Source organism: Ceratotherium simum, chromosome 7 (assembly GCF_057802395.1).
Source record: "Ceratotherium simum simum isolate JZ-2026a chromosome 7, ASM5780239v1, whole genome shotgun sequence".
Lineage (NCBI taxonomy): Eukaryota > Metazoa > Chordata > Mammalia > Perissodactyla > Rhinocerotidae > Ceratotherium > Ceratotherium simum.
In genome coordinates, this window is record NC_141906.1 from 63660908 (window position 1) to 63678581 (window position 17674).

The following is a 17674-nucleotide window of genomic DNA, read 5'->3' on the forward strand; positions in this document are numbered from 1 at the left end:
CAGTTTCCCTTAAGTCCATTGTCACCCAATTCTATTGAGGAGGATCCTCTGTCATTCTGGTGCCTTTCATAATGAGAAGAACTGGTTGGTTGGGCCCTGCTGATTAAGTACCTGCTTCCTTTTGTCTTTATTTCCAGTGATACAGATGGATGGGGACTAGGGTGAGATGAGGAAGGCACTTGCCTCTGGCATGAAATATAAGGGACATCAAAAAAACTCAGTAATCAAGGTAAATGATATTTTAATACAGTATTAAAATATCAAAATCAATGCTAAAAATTCTTCATGAACAAAATATCCAAAATCTAAATAAAGACAAGATTAGTACTGATTTCTCCTTTCATCTCAGGCTCCAATATGGCTCAACATAGCACAGGATACAGACACCACTCTACGTGCTTGGCACTGGGAGGTCCAGTGGAAACCAGGATAAACATGTTCCTTCAACTCTCCACTAATGGAGCTTCCAATCTTAATGGACCAGAGAAACAAATGAGCAAACCATCAAATGTTGACAGTTGTGATTGGCGAGACAAGCAGGGTTTGGTGGTGGAGAGGGTTTAGATAGGATAGTTAGAGGGGCTTATCTGGGGATGTAACATTTCTGCTACATCTTGAAGGGTGGGAAAGAGCCAGCTCTTATGGGTTGAATTGCATCCCTTCAAAATTAATGTTTTGAAGCCCTAACCTCCAGATCTCAGAATGTGACCTTATTTGGAAATGGGGTTGTTGTAGATGTAATTAGTTAAGTTAAGATGAGGTCATACTGGAGTAGGGTGGACCCCTAATCCAATATGACTGGTGTCATTATAAAAGGGGGAAATTTGAACACAGATATGCACACAGGGAGAATGCCGTGTGAAGATGAAGACGGAGATCAGAGTGATGCTTCTACAAGCTAAGAAACACCAAAGATTGCCAGCAAACTGCCAAAAGCTATGAGAGAGGCCTGGGACAGATGCTCTCTCACAGCCCTCAGAAGGAACAAACCCCGCTGACATCTGATCCTGGACTTCCAGCCTCTATAACTGTGAGACAATAAATTTCTGTTATTTAGGCCACCCAATCTGCGGTACTTTGTCATGGCAGTCCTAGCAAACTAATACACTAGCCATGCAAATATCAATGATGACATGTCCAGGGAAAATGAATAGTGTGGAAAGGCCCTGAGGTGAGTGAGGGCTCAAGATGTTTGGGGAACTGGAAGAAGGTAAGTGTGTCCACATCAGGAAGAGTGAGGTCATGAGGTAGGCAGAAGCCAGGTCATGTAGAACTTTCTGGAGTAAGTCTGCATTTTATTCCTCATACCAGGAGACATTCTGCCTTTCCTATAACCCCTTGACTTCACAGCAATACCACTGAACCCAAGCCTTTTCAGACACCACTGAGCTAAAATTCTGCTCTGTTTGGGAGTGAGGACAAGGGGTCAGGTGGGGGCATAAAAAGCAGAAAAGAATGTGAGGATTTAATGGGCCTCAACTAAGTCTCCAGTGGACAGTTCTGGATGTCCTGGGGTTTGTTTGACAAGATGAGCCTTTGCCAATTTAGCAAGTAACTTAGTAACTACTATTAATGATCAAGACATTCAGCTACCAGTATCATCCATGTGAAGATTTCAGATGAGAATCTGAAAGCAGGGAACCAGGAAGCAGAGAAAAAGATTGACATTGTGAAAATCCCTGATGGAAAGTGGATAAGGGAGCAAAAGAACTATTGAAAATCTGATAAACTGGACCTTCTCTCCTTGCCCTTTCTTTCACAGAAAGTCAAGCTGAGTGGGAAAGGGGAATTGGCAGGAGAGTTTGTCCTGCTGGCATCGGCCACCAGGGCAGCCCTCCAGCCTCCTGGATGCTTGCACTCCTGCTGCTGCCTACTGGGATCCCATACTCAACAGCAGCTCCCAGGGCTTGTCTAGAGGCCCTGGATGGAAGGCACTCCCCAGGCTGTGGGGTGGCAGGTGTATTCTTTAGGTACAAGGACAGCATAATTTTCAAGCATGGTGGTCAATGATGTCTTCCTCTGGGCAAATTACTCCCAGGGCAACATAACCTTAGAGCTGGAGCCATGCTATCAACTTACTCAGCAATCTTTGTCATTGGCAGGGAGGTGACACAGATCGAGATATGATTCTAATATCCAATTTAAGCTTATTCTTGCTTGTCTTCTCTTATACCTACCTGCCTCACCTCTTGTGCAGGTTCTTTCTCATCATTAATAAAACTGTAGGGGGCCCGGAGAAGACATCCAAGAGCAATTATCCATGCCTGAGCCAATCTCTCTTATCACAGGGATCCTGCTGGGAGATGCCCAGTGACTGGTCTGAAGTCAGAGGTCAGAAGTCCACATCAGGAGCCCCTTGGGCTGCAAGGAACCACAAGGAGGATATTCTCATTCAATTCCCAAAGTGAGGCATGTGGAGCAGCATCACAGAGAGCAAGATTTGGACCTGAAATTACTCCACGGGGTTCAGGGGGGGGTTTTAACAAGACACTGCACATCTTCTGAGCATGTGGTCTCTTCTGTCTCTACAATCAAACAGAGAATTTTTTTCAGCTGTTCTGCAACAGACTCTCCCAACTGCCTGGGATCCTAGAACCACTGGGTTTTTGATCTCACTCTGCTCAGCGTGGACTGCAGATCACCAGCCTGGAAGCCCAGCCCTGCCTCTCTCCACACACTGGGGATCCAGAGAAGCTGCACCCTTGGGAAGCGCCAGGAATTGCTGGAGATGTGTGCGCACAGCAGGGTGTGGAGAGCAGCAGCCTCTTCTATCTCCACGCAGGAGAACCTGAGAAAGTCGATTTAAAAGCTCTGGTGAAATTACCTCATCTATTGACTAGTAAACAGGTGAAAGAGGAAAGGAACTATAGATTTTCCTTAAGAAACAACTATTATCTCTTCTTTTTCTCTTCTCCCCAGTAAACAGTGCCCCAAATCGGAAGCATAGAGTGTAATTTATTGTCCCACTTTAAATGTTTCTTGAAACTATGAATGTTATACTTGGATCAGATTCCATTATACTGAACTCTACTTAGGCTCCAAATTCTTTTACAACAGCAGAATTTTGCTGGACTGAATGCATTGTTATAAATCATATTTCCAGACCTCAGCCTGGAGTTCACATTTGGTTTTCAGCTCCACAACTAACCAGCAATGTGATCTTAGGAAAGGCATTAAAATCTTTTTGATCCTTAGTTTCATCTAGCACAAATTGGGGACATTAGGTATAGCTGTCCTAATTCCTTTAGGTTTGTTGGGAACCAATAAGATTATTTTGTAAAATTATATTGTCATCTAAATATGGGCTTATTCTTGATGGAACATGGATCACAGCCGGAGAAGCTATTTTGGGGTCCCTGCTTATGGTGGTTTGAAATCCAATCTGCTTTGGCCAATTCACCTTCCTCTTTGTTTTCCAGCATTGGGTAATCCACACTCCTCTGTAACCTTGCATTTCCTTACCTAGTCAGCAGGGAAGCCTGTTGTGCTGGCCTGCCCTCCTTCGACTCTTGCATCATTTTGCTTTTACTTTTTCCCAGATGACATGTGGGACTTACATAATTTTGGTGGCCATCTGATTTATTGATGCTGGGCAAAGAGGAGGACTCAAGCAATATACTCAGTGCCAAGTTAGATGTTGAGGGAAGCTCACTTTTATTAGAAAGCTTCCCAGTGCTCATGGGTGGTCCATGTACGTCTGAAGATGCTGAGAGCTCACAAGAAAGGAAGATGAGGCCTGTAGGGTTGAATTGGAGGCAAAGATTGCATCAGTCGACCTTCCTCTTCCTTTATAATAATGTCCTGAGGCTTATCGTGGAATGTGTTGTTTAGTGATGATAAGGGAGGGAGCACTGGACTGGGAGGGACCTGCGAAGTGTAATGAGAGAAAAAATTTAACATTTAACTCTAAGTAAAATATCCTTTTAACCTGGGCTGGAGACACCCAGAGCCTGCTCCTATGATGCCAGCATGGGGGCCAGTGCCATGAATCTTTATGTTAAACTTTTCACCCTCATGCACCTCTAGTGGGAGTAGACTTGTGGAGGCATTCTGGAGAGTCATCAGGCATGACTTCATCAAATTAAGTATACACATACCCTCTGACCCAGTAATTCCAGTGCTGAGGATATATTGCAAAGCAGACAGGCATGCTCACAATAGAGTTATTTGTGGTGATGGGGAGGAGTTAAATGCATTCTGGGCATCCATTCCTGGGAGAATGGGAAGGTAAAATGTGGTGCATGTATACTATGGAAGCCATGCAGCAGTTAGCAGCCATTGATTAGATGTAAACATAACAACATAGATGAATCTTAAAAACAGAGCTTGTGAAAGAAAAGTAGGAAATAGAATGAGATCTATTACACAACATTTACACAAACTAAAAATGCATGCGTATAAAACAATACCCATTTGCATTAATACATACAAATAAGCAGAGATACGCTGAACTATTAGAATGATTGACTGTAGGGATGGGGGTAGGGAGATGGATATGTGAATAAAAGAAAATAAATAAATACACAAAACAAGAGAGGGGCCTTGAATGGAAAAATATAAGAAGTATGATTTACTCAATTCTCTGTACCTGAGGTCCAAAATAAATAAATTAGTAAAAATGTGAAATCTCCTAAGCTTCTGAGTTAGTCCTGGCTCTATAGTCTGTACATTCCTCAATGACCCAATGGGACCTATACTAAAAAGAGAGGTTTTGTTGAATTAAATAAAACAATAAAAGAACAACCTGTTCTGCATTAATCTCTCAACTGGGTCTTGCATAAATCCCTGTTGGTCCTCATAGTTGCTTAACAATTCTTATATTTTTCTCTTGGATACTCCAACTCGTGTCCCTCATGGCATCCTTTCTTAAACTTCACTCTCTCTAAGCTTCTGACCTCAGTCTGTCTTCTCCCTTGCTCTCATCACATGAGCTCACCTACAACTTCCTGGGGATCAACACCATCTGTTCCATTTAGGGCTCTTGATGGCAAACAACAGAAGCTAGCCTTGTTGTCTTCAGCAAAATAAAGAGGCCAACAGAATCCACAGGAGGCTGGAGGAGCAAGCTTGGAAAATAAGCAGGACTCAAAGACGGTCTGGAGGCTGGGCTGCAGGAGTATGATTGGATGCTCCCATGGCTGCTGCCTCTGACATGACTGCCACCACTGCAGGACACTGGTGCTGGACGGTTGACCAACCATAAGTAGACTGTGGCAGCCAGCCTCCAAAATGGCCCCTGAGGATCTTCGCCTCCTGGATCTAACACTCCTAGTAGTCCATCCTGCGCTGGATAGGGCTTTCCTGTGTATGCAACGGGATATTGTGGAAATGAGTGTGTGACTTCCTAGGATAGGTTATAAAGGATGTTGTGGTTTTTGCCTTTCTCTCTTTTCGATCATTTGTTATGGGGAAAACCAGCTTCCATGCCATAAAGTCACTCAAAAAGCCCTACAGAGAGGTTCTTGTGGAGAGGAACTGAGGCCTCCTACCAACAGCCAGTGACCAACTGTGGCCTTCTGCTAATAGTCATGTGAGTTAACCTTCTTGGAACTGGATCCTCAGCCCCAGTTAAACCTTCAGGTGACTGCAGGCCCAGCCAAAATCTTGACTGAAATCTCATGAGAGAGCCTGTGGTGGAACCACCCAGCTAAGCCACTCTGAATTCCTGAGAGAATAGATATTTGCTGTTTTAAGCCACTAAGTTTTGGGGTAATTTGTTATGCAGCAATAGGTAACTAATACACCTCTCCTTCACTTTTGGGTCACACTCATCAAATTGAAAGACCTGGGCGGAGGGGTTTCTGATTGAATGTGAGTCCTGGGTCATACCCTGGCTTCCAAGGGCTGGTGGAATAGAGATGAAGGAGGGGCACTGCCTCAACTACCACTACACACAGAGGGAAGCCCCCTAACTAGAAAGAGAGTTGGATTTTGGACAGTCAAAATGAAGTAATACCTACTACCCCTTTATATCTGAATTCCTGCAATGTCTCTATTCTTCTAATTAGAATCTGTCAGGATTATCCTTCTCCTTCTTCTCTTCTTTCTTGTCCCTAGGGGAGATGTGTCCTTCCTTCTCTCCGGAGCTACTCTTGAATTCTACTTGGGTCCTTGTTCTCATTCCCCCACTGGCCTCAGATCTTCCTCTCAATAGTTATCTCCTTTCTGGCTCACATTTTAAAATGTTCACTGTGTGCAAACACGTTAGTTTTAATGTTCCCTTTGTGTGTAAATATCCTATTCTGGATTTTCTTCCCCCATTTCTCCTCCCCCAGTAGGAATAGTCTCTGTTTTGGCTCAGGGACTTTTTCCCCACCTTTTCAGAGTGTTTCATAGTGAACCACTGGCAGCACAGACTACCTGGGTAGGAGGGCATGGAGTGGAGAGTGGATCATGTCTGGGGTGGGGAACGACCACAAAGCCAATGTGCATATGCTCCAGGGAAGTGGAAAGAGTGGTCATGGTCGACTGACTGCATACCTCTTGAAAGTGCCCTGCTCACCCCCATCATTCAAAGCAGCCCTGTAGAGAAAGGATTTTGAAGCATGAATGGGGCCACTGTAGTCTCCCTATTCTCACTGGGTGGAAAATCACTAGATTGCAAACTTCTTGGGGGAGAAACTGTGCCTTGTTGCTGTTGTGTCCCAGTGCCTAGCACGATGCCTCAAACATAGAACATGCTCAACAAATACATGTTGAAGCAATAATTGAGTGAGCAAATGAATGTATGGAATGTATAGAAGGTGGAGTTACTCTGACCCCCAGGCATGCACGATTGAGGTGATGTTCCCCAAACAGGCCCTTGAGAAGAGGTGAGAATAAAACCGAGCACTGTGGAGGAGAAATGCTGTGACATCAGAATACACCTGGAGGAAGAATGAGGAGGGGGCAGTCCCAGGACTGGAAGTCCACTGAGATCAGGGGCTTCTGATCTGACCTCTGGGAGGATTCATAACCCTTTTATAGCGGTCCTGGAATTGACACAGAACACTTCGCTAAAGCCTCACTGCATGGCTGAGACAAGGTGGGGCAATGAAGTTAGAAACAGAGTAATGACAGTGAGATGATCTCCCTTCCAGGTACAGCTAATTCACCTTCAGCTGCTGGGTGCCTTCCTGCTCAGTGTGGCAGAGACCATCTCTAACCTGTACCTGCCAGAGGCAGAGGTGCAGTTTCAGGCCTCCTGACTCAGAAGACGAGAGCTTGGGGTCTGAGGCTGAGACTGAGACTGAAGTTTCTTCCTGAGTTCCACCCCCTGAGCGCTGGTTTCCATCTGAACCCTGCCTCTACTCTGTGGTTGACCCCAGGATCGTCCTGTTCAGGGGAGACCGTTCCACTCACAGCGGAGTGGTCTTTCAGGTGCCAACACACAAGCAGGCAACACAGTAACTGTGACATTCCGGAGTGAACAGCATTTTGGAGCTGGCAGTCTTTTTGTGGTGATGAAGGGTAGCAGGGCCAGAGAGGACTGGAGCCTGGAGGTGGGAGGTGGAGCTGGACGTGGTCTGAACTTTCTTACCTCTGGCTCTTTTTTATTTTATTTATTAAAAAGTTTTTAAATTTTTATTTTTAAATTTCTTTCTTTTTCTATTCTTTTTTGCTCTTGTCTTTTTTTTATTGGGGGTGGGGCACATGCCACAGCTATTAGAACTATTAGGGTGGGGACTCTATGAAGTATATCAGGCTGAGGTAGGTGTGGTGGTGGTAGTGTTTGAGGAGGGCATCTGGGCATAATAAAATAATAATATCTAGGACAACGCTATCTCTGTTCTCCCCTCACTCCATTCTTTGCCTCTGCTTCCTTACTACCCACTCCTTAACCTCCTAAATTTGGGTTTCTGTCCCTACCCCTCTGTCAGGTATGTCCTCGGAAGTCTACCCTGCATGCTGAATGCCTCTCCTCAGTTCTCTCCTCTCTCTCTGCAGTGTTGATATTGCGGATCTTACTCTTCCTTGGCATCCATGACAGTGTCCTCTCTCCACCATTTCTGACCACCCCTTTGGGGCTCCCTTCAACTTCTCCTTCTTTCTACCTCTTAAATGCAGACACTCCCTGAAGTTTGATTTTCAGCCATCTTGTCCCCTCTTACTCCCTCTCTCTGAAGTCCATCCACACTGACTGTTTTATTTATTGTTCTGTGCAGCTGATTCCTGAACCTCCCTAGCCTAGAATTCCCTTCCAAGCACTAGACCCACGTTTCCGATTATCCAGTGGGCAGCACCTCATGGATATGTTTGTGAAACACCAAGTCATTCCGTGTGGCTGGAACATGGAAGATGAGGAGGAGGCGAGGCAAGAGAATAAGAAGTTGACAGCAAGAGGCTATGAAGGGGCTGTGCATGCCAGGTGTATCAGTCAGAGCTCAGTTACCTATAATAGAATGTGCTTTATCTAGTGCAAGCAGGAAGGGTTTTAATACAAGGGTTTAGGTGCTGCAGAATTATAGGAAGGAATAGCAGTCAAGTCTGAGACGCACTCGGCTGCTGGCATGATGAGGAAAGCTGCCTCCCCAGTGCAGAAAGCTGTCAAATCAGGAAGCATCTCCCAAATTAGGAAGCTACCTACTACAGGGCAGCCTTACCTCTGCCTAATCAGCATCCCAATCTGGGTGCTCTGCACCCTGACTCTCTTCCTGTTTGACTCAGTTCTGAAACAAAGGCTCACTTGAGCTGCTCTCATTTGTGGAATTTAAGTCACATCCAGAGCTCCACCTACAAGAGATCCTGGGAAATTTATGATTTTATTTCCAACCTCTGCCTTCTATACCACCTTGGGATAAATGCTGAGAAAGCCAGTCCACAGTCTCTGCCATGTTGTGTGCATTAGGCAGAAATCTTTCTATTGCAGGTGGCAGGAATCCAACTTACCTGCTTTTGGTTAAAAAGAGAAACATTACTGACTTGCAATGAATGCCAAGGAAGGGCAGGGGTCAATCTGGCTTCAGAGATATCTGACCCCTAGAACTTCCTCTGTCTCTACCTGCTACCTCTGCTTTTCTCCATGTTGGTTCCATCTTTCCCACTGAAGACAAACTTTCTCCTTGAGACAGGTGATGTGGCCATAATGCTCCCAGACACCCACCTTTCATCTCTTCAACATGGCAGAGAAAGAGGCTGGCTTTTCTTGGTTCTAATTGTAAAAATACCCAGAAAAGACTCTGATTTGTCCAGCTTGAGTCACATGTCCACACTGTGTGCAGTGGGAGCCAGATTCTGTGATTGGCAGCTCTTTTTAAAACCTCATTTTGGAGATGGATGAGAAGCAGGTACCCAAAGGAGGGGCTGAGAGCATAGTCATAGCCACTCAACAGCCATTCCTCCCCAGAGGGAATGATCTGGAGTCAGGAGCCTGCCCCAATTTGTGTCCACTACACTATGATACACCTTTTTTTTTAAAGTCCTGAATATGGTAGAGAATTAATGCAGAATCTTAAGCAGTAAAGAGGCATGATGAAATAATATTTTTCTTTATCCAATTGCTAAAGGGACTAAATGAGATAATGAATGTAAATTATCTAGTATAGTACATAGTATACAGTAGGTACTTGTCTTGGTTGGGATTCTCCCAGAAGCTGACTTTGAAACAAAGATTCAAGTGCCTGTCATTTATTTATAGGGAAGTGCAGGGATGCCGGTAGTGGAGTGGAGAGGGGAAGGCAGATGATAAAGGCTGAGTTGTTAAACACTACTACAGTGGTTGACTGGAGCTTAAGCCTGTGAGGAAACTCTTGGAAGCAGTACAAAACACACACCTCAGAATTATCCCATGTGAGGGGCAAAGGAGTGGAGATATTTATATATCAACTCCTGAGAGTCATTGGTTAAGGGCTGCTCCTGGGGGGTTATTCCTCAGCATTACTAGCCTGCTGCACACGTGGGCAGAGTGGCCTTCTGTGATTCTAGCCTGAGCACAAATGGTCCAAGGGGCATAGGCAGAGCCTGCAGTGCTTAATACGTGTTAGCTCCTCCCCAGCCCCCTGCCTCCCTGCCATCTGTTTAGAAGTCCCTTGAGTGTAGGAACCACGTCTTATTTATTCTCGAATCTCCCACATGACCTAGCACAATATTTAACACGTAGTAATGGCCAATAAATATTTATTCTTTGCTTAGTTAATGACATTTCAGTGTATCTTTTTCCTGATGATCTATTGTTCTTGCCTCCATATATCTTGGATTTTCTGGGACAGAATTAATTTCATGTCATTATACTTTTACTCATTAAATATATAATTGAACATGATCTGATCTTACACTTTTGTAATATTTCTCATGCAATTGCATACATTAATAAATAAAAAAATATCTCTGTTAGACCACAAGTCCTGTATATATATATCTCAACCTTATCTCTATAAGAAGATATCTCCAAATTGGGGGAATTTGGAGGCTCCTGGTATATAGATTCTTACTAGCTTCCTTGCCTGCATCAGCCTAGCTGTCTGCTGGGAATAATAACCTGCCCCTGCGTTGTCAGCCTTATGCAATCCTTGAACCCAAGAGAACAAGGCTTCATGTTGTATTGAGAACTCCCTTCCCCTGGGTGTGGGAGGAGGCATTTCATTTTCCACGTCAGACCACCTGGCTTCAAAAAGGAATTACCAGAGCTCCAGGTGCTAGATAAGCAACCAGCTCTAGCTCGTCCTTTCCACGTCGCAATGTATGGGGCCAATTTCCTCCCAGCACCCTTATCTTGGAGCCTGGATCTGATCCCAGGTTAGCAGTCTTGGACCATAATCCTAGTCACCTAATTTTTGGGGATTCTCGACCCCTGGTTGCTGTGTTCTACTTTTGAGAACCCAGCATCTACCTTAACTCAGACAGAATCCATGTCACCATAACTACCTCCCCCAAGAGTTGTCCAGGCCTAGAAGCCACTGGCACTGTGCTTATCTGTTCCATCTGATTGGACCCCTTAGAAACTGATGATGGGGTTTATCATATCCCCTTACAATTGGGCGGTCATGGCTGGTCCTGGTCAGTCCGCTCAACCCTCAACTCTTGCCAGCTTTTGCTAGATTCTCAATCACCATCTTCTCCATTCTCCTTGTATTGGTCTTCCAGTGGACTTGGAGCTGAAGGTCTACCAGTTAAGACATTTAGGACATTATCAGAGTGGGCTATTTTTGTTGACATTTCCTAGATTTGGGATTCCATCTTGCTTTTCTTACCCCTAGACCACTGGTTACTGATGCCATCTTTCTGTGTCCTGGTAGGTGGGAAAACCCAAGAGATGAGATTTGTAAATGGGCATCCAGCAATGGGTTGTTAAGAGTAAGTGGCATGAATGCCTTGTTCACACCATGGGGTAACCAGACCAGTTCAGCTCCAGATGCCTCTACTGTGCCCCTGATGGCTTCCTCGACATATTAATTCATGAAGAATGCCATCTCCATTTGGGGTTGGTGGAAAACAGAGACGGAGCTGTTTTTCTATGTCCTGGAACTCAATGTGGTGCCAGAACAACTGTGTTCCCTCGTGCACTCTCCTGTTGCTCAGAGTTTCTGATGTTGCCTTTCTTCACATTTCTTCCCTTGAATCTTCTCTTGTAATTTGCCTTTTCCCTCCCTCTCTATCTACCTCCCTCATTTCTTCTTTCTCTTTCTTTCTTTCCGATCAACTCTAGTTCCACTGTTTGCTTTCTCATGATCTTGGCACCTGTAGTTTGTTCTCTTTGAGTTCCCTCCCCCTAGCTCTGAGCTACAACACAAGCCTTACAATGGCCAGAGGAGTTAGATCACTTTGGTGCTTTCTTTTGTTGCCCAAAGGATGCATGTATTTCTTTAAAAGCTTCCCAAGAATCAAGTGACATCTACAAATGCCCAGAAAATGATGCCTTAAGTAGATTCTTTATAAAGTCACCATCGTAGTCTCCAGAGCTTTGTTCAATAAATAGCAAATCCAGGAGACCTAAATAATCATCTCTGGAATTGTATACTTGATCTTGAAATGGTCCCAACCAGTACCTTACTTGGAGCCTGAGAAGGGAGAAAGGAGGAAGAGTCATACAATTTCCGTTTAAATTGAGAATCTTTCCCTGGAAACCCAGAGGCCTCTCTGCTGGTCTCCCACTGTTTGCTTCCTTTTATGCGTTTTACTCGGAGGACGGCATGATTATTCCCTAAACATATTACTGCAGCTCTTCCGGCAGATTCTCTCTTCTAGGAATGTCACGAATGAATTACCAAGCAGTGTTGGCATGGGGCCTCAGCCAGCGGGAGCTAATTATTTTAAAAATTTCCAAGCAAATCACATCAGCGTTTCACAAGTTTCTGGCCAAGAATCTTCAGAAAGTCGTGTGGCATTCCTTTGCTACAATATGTGTTGCTGACCTAGATGTGTACAAATCTCGCCATGCCCAGGTCCATGTTCCTAGCTCCGCGGGTTTTCTTAGGACACCAGCTCACACCCATTGCAGTCATCTAATTGGGTAATTTCACTTATCAAAACTGTAAATGGATGTTTGATCAGATCAGATCATTAAATTTCCTAATTAGGCAGCACAGACTCCCTTTTGCCAGATGGATTGAGCCGCACCTATTTGTGACACAACTTAATCACACTTTGCCTCGCTGTCAAGGCCGTATTTCAGAGAGGAAATATGCTCTCTTGGCTAGATTAAACATCTCCAGCTAAGAAAAGGAGACTGCTGAATTGGAACATGTAAGAATATATGTCATGATTAAGATACATAAGCAATCAGCAAATTGGGAGATTCTGCCATGTCTGATCTGAATTCTTAACAAAACGTCTGTTTATGGAAAGAATGGACTCTGCCTTTGTTAGTTAGCATATCAAATGGATATTCAAAAATATTTGGTCTTAGGGATAAAAGAGTAAACACAAGAACAATGTATTACAGTGCCAGTTTTTGTTGTTTGTGTTTCTTTGAACTGTCAGGATGTCTGGAGAGGGTTCTGTCCCCAACTGACAGGTGTTCCCAAATGGCAAAGAGTTTGTAATGTCACTTAGGCAACGAGTCCAGGACTGTATGCCTCTTTCCATCAGACATTTCCCCTGCTGTCTAATATAAATCCTTTCTGGTAAAATTTCGTTCTGTTTTGTCCTATTATGTTATCGAGAGAGAGAGCTCCCTTGGTCACCAATATCCTTACACAGCAGAACTTTTATTCACTGGGAAGAGCAGATCCATATAAGTGTTGAGGACCCGTACAAAAACAATTTTTAAAAACTCATAGTGAGAATGCTTGAGAAATTTTAGTTTATGCTTTTGTCTAAACAGAGCTGTTTGATTTTGTGGATGTTACATTATAACGGGTACATTATTATCGTTTTGTAGAATTATTGCTGTAGGAGATCAGTCTGAATCTGTTCTGATCTGCAGCCACACATATCGAAATATGGACCACCATATTGAGAGGGTTTCGTTGCTGCTGTTTTTCCCTTTCTCCTATAGGAGAAAAATAAACTCCTGTTAACTGAGATACTGAGTTAGGATAATTTCAGTTATTTCCCATCCTATTAGTACATATGCATCATATTAATACTGAAATTTAAATTTTGATAGTCACCATACATTCTTATCTAAAGCACATGAATAGATTTGTAGTTTCCTGCCCCTATGTGGGAATTCTCCAGAGATTGCCTTAAATGCATTAAGAATTAGTCTTGGTCCTCCCTTGTTGTTAAGTTAGCCCACTCGGCCCTCCTGAACTGCTGATGAGAGCAATACCTTGTTCCAATGATGGTCCACACCACGGCTTCTTGTTTCAGATCCCTGGGACCTTAATGCTGCAGAGCTGCAAGTCCATCACTACCACCTCAGAGCAGGTCACCTCTGGGTCACCCTGGGCAATAATGTTTTTTTTGGAAGAAAGTAGGGAATATTACTTCTCTCTACATTTTTCTCAAGTGAGGGCTCTAGTGGTGGGGGAAGGCTCACGGTTGTTGCTTGTGCCGCATTGTTAGAGCTCCTTGGCTCAGCTCTCTTCTCTACCTTGAGCCCTTTCACTGCTGTGCAGCCCAGGCCATTGCTGTCCATCTCATTGGGCTGGGTTGAATTCTCCTTGCTCTACTTTGGGGTGTCCCTGCAGGAGATCCACAGAAGGCAGAGGATGCCCTTGGTGTTCACAAGGCCCTGGCAACTCCACAGTCTATAAGGAGGTGGACTGTTACATTCAGTGGGGAAGGTGCTGCGATTCAGACTGACAGCATGTCCCAGCTGGGTGGCTCGGATCCCAACGTGCTACCGACTTCTGTGAATCAGTCCTTTCAGTTCACACACACTGCCCCTTTTCTCCTCGAGGGCACACACAGCACCATGGTAGCTGGGTTGGGCTTGGTTCCCACAACAGCTGCAAGATGCATCTGGAGGCACCAATTCCCCTCCTTCCTTTGGTCCTGAAGCTATGCTTGGCTCACAGGGACAGCCTCCTCTCTCATGGGCCCCATCACCTTTCTCATTTCTGCTGGGAAACCCGGGGCGCATTGGATGTCTAATGATCTCTTACCTACCAAAGATAGGATTCCAACTGTTGTTCCCGGGAGACTATAGCCCCCATTTACATCTAGTGACAGGAGCAGAAGAGAGAGAAAAGAGCATTAATTACCTCCATATGCCTGGCATACTAAGCATCATCTCTGCTTGCAGCGGTATCCTCACAGACCAAGGTTTTCTATCTTCCTTCATTTTATAGAAAAAATCTTGTGTTTTTACAGGCTGCCTTTTCAGTCTTAAGGATTTTTTTTAAGGGCCACAGAGAGATGCATATTATATATTTTTGACAGTTTCTTTGACATTTCAACTTTTAAAGAAGCTTTGTTGAGATATAATTGATATATACAATAAATGGCATATATTTAAAACATACAATTTGATAACTTTTGACATATGTATATGTCCTTGAAACCATAGCCACAAATCAAGATAATGAACATATCATCCACCCCCAAAAGTTACTTCTGTGCCCCTTTGTACTCTTGTTTATTGTCTGGCTTCTTTCACTCAGCATAATTATTTTGAGATTCATCTATGTCATTGTGTGTGTTAAGAGTTCATTCCTTTTTGTTGCTGAGTAATATTCCAATGTACAGATATACCACAGCTTGTTTATTCAGTCACATGTTGATGGACATTTGGGTTGTTTCCAGCTCCAGGCTATGACAAATAAAACTGTTAGTTATGAACATTCATGTACAAGTCTTTTTTGGACATGTGCTTTTATTTAAATTCGGTAAATATAGGAGTAGAATGGCTAGGTCATATGGTACATATATATTCAATTTTTAAAGAAACTATCAAACTATTTTCCAAAGTGATTGTACCACTCATTTTACATTCCCACCAGCAATGATTGAGAGTTTCAGTTCCCACACAACTTCACCAATGCTTGGTATGATATTAGTGTTATAATTGGTATTATATCACTAATTATAATTGTGGTATAATATTAGTTATAGCTAATATTGGTTATAATAATTATATATATATATATATATATAACTTATATAACGCTTGGTATAATATTAATCATTCTAATAGGTGGATCGTGTATGTCATTCTGGTTTTAATTTGTGCTATTCCAAATTCTTATGATGTCAAGCATCTTTTCATGTGCATATTTGATATCCATGTGTATTCTCTGATGAAGTGTCCATTCAACTCTTTTGCCCATTATTTATTCATTTTCTTACTTAGTTTTGAGAGATGTTTATATATACTGGGTACAAGTTCTTTATCAGATATGTGTTTTGCAAATATTTTCTCCCAGTCTGTGGTTTGTCCTTTCATTCTCTTAACAGTATCTTTTGAAAAGCAGAAGTTTTAAAATTTTGATGAAGTCCAATTTATCAATTTTTCCTATTTTGGATCATGTTTTTAATGTCATATCTAAGAAATCTTTGCCTAACTCAAGGTCACAAATATTTGCACCTATGTTCTCTTCTATTAGTACTGTAGTTTTAGGTTTTATATTGAGATATATTGATCCATTTTGAGTTAATTTTTTTTAAATAGTGGAAAGTATGAATCAAAGTTCTTTCTTTTCTTTTCTTTGGCACATAAATTTACAACTACTCTAGTACCTTTTGTTGAAAAGACTATCTTTTCTCCACCTTTGTCAAAAATCAGGTGACTATATACAAGTGTGTCTGTCTCTGGGTTATCTATTCAGTTTCATTGATCTATTTGTTTATCTTGGTACCAATACCAAACTATCTTGATTACTGTAGCTTAATAATAAGTCTTGAAATCAGGTAGTGTTAAAGCTCGCACTTTGTTTCTCTTTTTGTTCTGGCTATTCTAGGTCTTTTACATTTCTATAAGAATTTAAGAACCAGTTTATTGGGATTTCATCTGGATTGCATGAGTTTACAGATCAGTTTGGAGAGAAGTAACATCATAACAGCATTGAGTCATTTGACCCATGAACACAGTGTTATCTGTCCACATAGTTAGGTCTTTAATTTCTCTCAACAATGTATTATAGTTTTCAATGTACAGGTATGGCATATCTTTTGTTAGATTTATGTCTAAGTATTTCATATATTTTATGTTATTGCAAATGATGCCTGGTAAAAATTTTAATTAATTCCAGTAGCTTTTATGGGGGCATATATCACTGCATTTTCTACATAAACAATCATATCATCTGCAAATAAAGACAGTATTTCCTCCTGTTTTCCAATCTGGGTGTTTTTTTATTTCTTTTTCTTCACTTATTGCAATAGCTAGAACTTCCAGTACAATGTTGAATAAAAGTAGTAAGAGAATATTCTTACCTTGTTCCTGATCTCAAGAGGGTAAACATTCAACCTGTCACCATTAAATATAATGTTAGCTGTTGGTTTTTTGTAGTGTCATTATGGATGAAAGTTCTCTTTTATTTCCAGTTTGCTATGAGTTTTTATCATGAATGGATGTTAGATTTTATCGATTGTTGCATCTATTGAAGTGATCGTACAGGGTTTTTTCCTTTATTTATTAATATGGTGCGTTACGTTGATTTCATATGTTAAACAAACCTTGTATTCCTGGGACAAACCTCACTTGCTCATGTATATTATCTTTTTTATATCTTGTTGGATTTGGTTTGCCAATTTGTTTATAATTTTGGGGTCTACTTTCAAGATGGACATTGGTCTGTAGTTCTCTTTTCTCCCAATGTCTTTGTCTGGTTTTACTGTCAAGGTACTGCTGACCTCATAGAATGAGTTGGAAAGTATTCCCTCCTCTTCCATTTTCTGGAAATGTTTGGTATAATTTTCAGGTGAAAACATCTGGGTCCGTAGTTTTCTTTATTGAAATGTGTTTAATTGCAAATTTAATTTCTTTAATGGATATAGCGTTATTCAGGCTATCTCTTCTTGAGTGAGCTTTGGTAGTTTGTGTCTTTCAAGGAAATTTTCCATTTCATGTAAGTTGTTGAATTTTTTGGCAAAAAGCTGTTCATAATTTCCCTTATTATCCTTTTAATATCTGTAGAATTTGTATTGGTGCTATTTCTCTCATTCCTGATATTGCTAATTTGGTTCTTGTTTCTTTTTTCCCTCATCAGTCTGGTTAGAGGTTTTATTGATTTTCTCTATTATTTTTCTGTTTTCTCATTCATTGATTTCCATTCTGATATTTATTATTCCATTTATTCTGCTGATTATTGGCTTAATTTGCTCTTTTTTTTTTGTAGTGTCTTAAGATGCAAGCTTCAGGGCCATTGAC